Here is a 2854-nt window from a genome sequence, read left to right on the forward strand (position 1 = left end):
CTCTCTCTCTCTCTCTCTCTCTCTCTCTCTCTCTCTCTCTCTCTCTCGCTGTGTCCTTGATATAAGTACCCACTGCTTCTGTCTGAGAACACCATTATTACCATGCATGGCTGTTTGCTGAAAAAAAAAGAGAGAGAAAAGATAATGATGTTGGCTTGAGCTCAGAGCTAATTAAAATTCTATAAATATGGTGCAGGTAGGTGGCGTGATGGATGTAGTGTGTCAGATGTCTGGTGAGCAGGGAGGTGCGTGGAGATGTCCGGACGATCAATACCAGCACAGTGAATGCATGACACTGCAAATGCATTTAACGAACCAACAGTTTTATCTGTTAATTACACACCAGGACACACCTTAGCATTCCTCACACTGTGCTAAACCTTGCTGGCTGCCCAGATAATGGCCGGCTATTTCACACAACAAATCTGCAAACAGTGGGCACATTCCTCTATTTTTACCCGCCCCACTTTATCTCTCCCTCTCCTGCCTGCTTTCATTTATTGCAGGTAATTCTCCGTGCCACACACTCCACGCTACATCGGTAAATGTAATGCATTTCTTCTTTTTGTCCCTTGACCGCCTAGTTTAGAGTAGCATCGGTATTCATTCATGCAAACATTGAGTCTCTGAAGATGCCGGCGGTTTCTCAATGTGCTGTGGAAATTGTGCAGGCGGGCGGAGGGGGTGCGGGTTAATTGGCCTAACAGGTACTGTTGGGAAGTTGAGAAAAAAAAGTCTCACGTTGAAGCCCACATAGAAATAATCTCAGCTGAAGTCAAAGTTTTTTTTAGAGAACCACATTTTTATTTTCTAAACTCTGCTGGGAGTGCTTATGTAAAGCTAGAACAAAGCAATATTATCTCTTTGCGCGTCTAAGCCACGATCACAATTAGATCATTGCTGATAGTGGAGTAGTAAAATATCTATCTATCAATGCTTCCATTAGTAATACATTTTTTTCGGGGGAACTTTGTGCCATTTCAGTTTATGGCTTTAAGAATCCTGTAGAGTAAACTGTGGTATAATCCCTTATTACAGGAGGAATTCGTCTGTGATGGTGAATTATTTTGAGGGTTAAGCTTTGAATATTGTCACGCACAAAGTAGTTTGTTGTGGGGTGAAGAGGTAATATTGGACTTCAACGGTTACGTAATTTACTGTGAAATACGAATGACGAATAGAGGAGGATAGGACATAATAGAAAAGAGTTAACCTTTGCTCCAGTTGAGCTGCCAATCATGGGTCTAACACCAACAATTGCATGTCATCTTTTCAGAGGTAAAGCTACCGCCGGTACTTAGGAAGAGCAGGCAGTATTTAAATCAGCTTTTCCTCTTTAGTCACTTAACATTTACAGAGCTGTCCATCAATATCAAAACAGTTTTATTTGGTTGGCTGTATACTGCGGCACATTGGATTTGAAAGGAGATGAAGATGAGGTGAAGACAATCATGAAGACATTTTGATGTCTTTAACACCCAATAAAGATAAAAAACTTTCAATGCTTTCAATACAGCTTACAATGCGAGATCGAGTATTAGCCAGTACGCAAATATGCCTCGATCTGATATCCTGTTATCATATAATTTACCAGCTCATTTTCCCTACACAGGAACAAGAAAAACAAACATGTGGCACTGACCTGATCCGTACATCCTGCGTGATCTGTACTGCATATGTGCAAACTAGTACTGCACACCTGTGGTCAAACATTCTCGTGCACCCTATTTTTCCCAGATTATGCTACAGTGTGAACAACAAATCTGTCTTAAAATTGTCAGAAGGAGAGCTAGTTAACGTTAGCTGTTAGCAGCCAGCGGGCTGCACAGTCCTGCTCGGCTAATTAACGGAGCTAAGGGCTAACAGCTAACGTGAAGAGTTCTTTCATTGAGTTACATGATGTGTTCCAGCTCAATTCAATAAAACTGAGTGTTGGTCAAAGAACTGAAAGATATCATGAAGTGTTGAAATGTAATCTTGTGAAATGTAGATTTAGATGGGAAACTTAAATAAATGCGGTTTACGGGAATATAAAACAGATCTTATAAAAGGAATTATGACCTCTAAAACATCCTCACACTGACTATGAGCAGCTTTTGATACATCATTTAAAATACTAAAGCTCAGATATTTTATTTCCTAATCATTTAAACTTTGTTTTTAACATATATATATATATATATATATACAGTATATATATGCAAGACTGTAATGTAAGTTATCCATGACATACTGTAACTGGCGCACATACACACACACAGACACACAAGGTACTGGATGAGTAAAGTAGAGAGCACAGGGACACTCGGACACTGACTCGGCTGTGTGCTGTGACAGCCTTGGCTGTTGTCAAGGAGCTGGTGATAAGTGACTATTCTTACTGCGATTCTTTCAGCATATCTGCTTTATCTCTCACATTATCAGAGGAGTGTCTTGACAGCTGCCAGAATTCCCTCTTGTATGACATGAAAAGCTTTTTTTTTGGAGGTTTTACATCAGCATGTAGTGGGCTACAGCGCAGTCTTAATAAGACTAGATAAAGACATTTTCCTTTATCATTGAATCGTAGTTGGTATATTGGGTCTGGTCCCACACAATCCTGAATAGGGATGAGAATGGATAAATGTAAGAATGGCTGAATGCTGTTTTTTCTCTTCTATTTTTTTGAAAGAAGCCTAATCTCTGCCTAATCTCTGCTTTCACCATTTATACGAAACACATAAAATATCATGTAAATTGGATTAATGCAATTTGGTTAATGGTGGAGAGTGTGTATTTTTGAAAAAGTCAGCACATTATGGGCTAAATTTAATCCTATTACATCATCTATTTCATTCTCTTATATCTTTAGTCG

The sequence above is a fragment of the Anarrhichthys ocellatus genome, unplaced genomic scaffold (assembly GCF_004355925.1).
Source record: "Anarrhichthys ocellatus isolate YVR2014 unplaced genomic scaffold, GSC_Weel_1.0 scaffold15, whole genome shotgun sequence".
In the NCBI taxonomy this organism is placed as follows: domain Eukaryota; kingdom Metazoa; phylum Chordata; class Actinopteri; order Perciformes; family Anarhichadidae; genus Anarrhichthys; species Anarrhichthys ocellatus.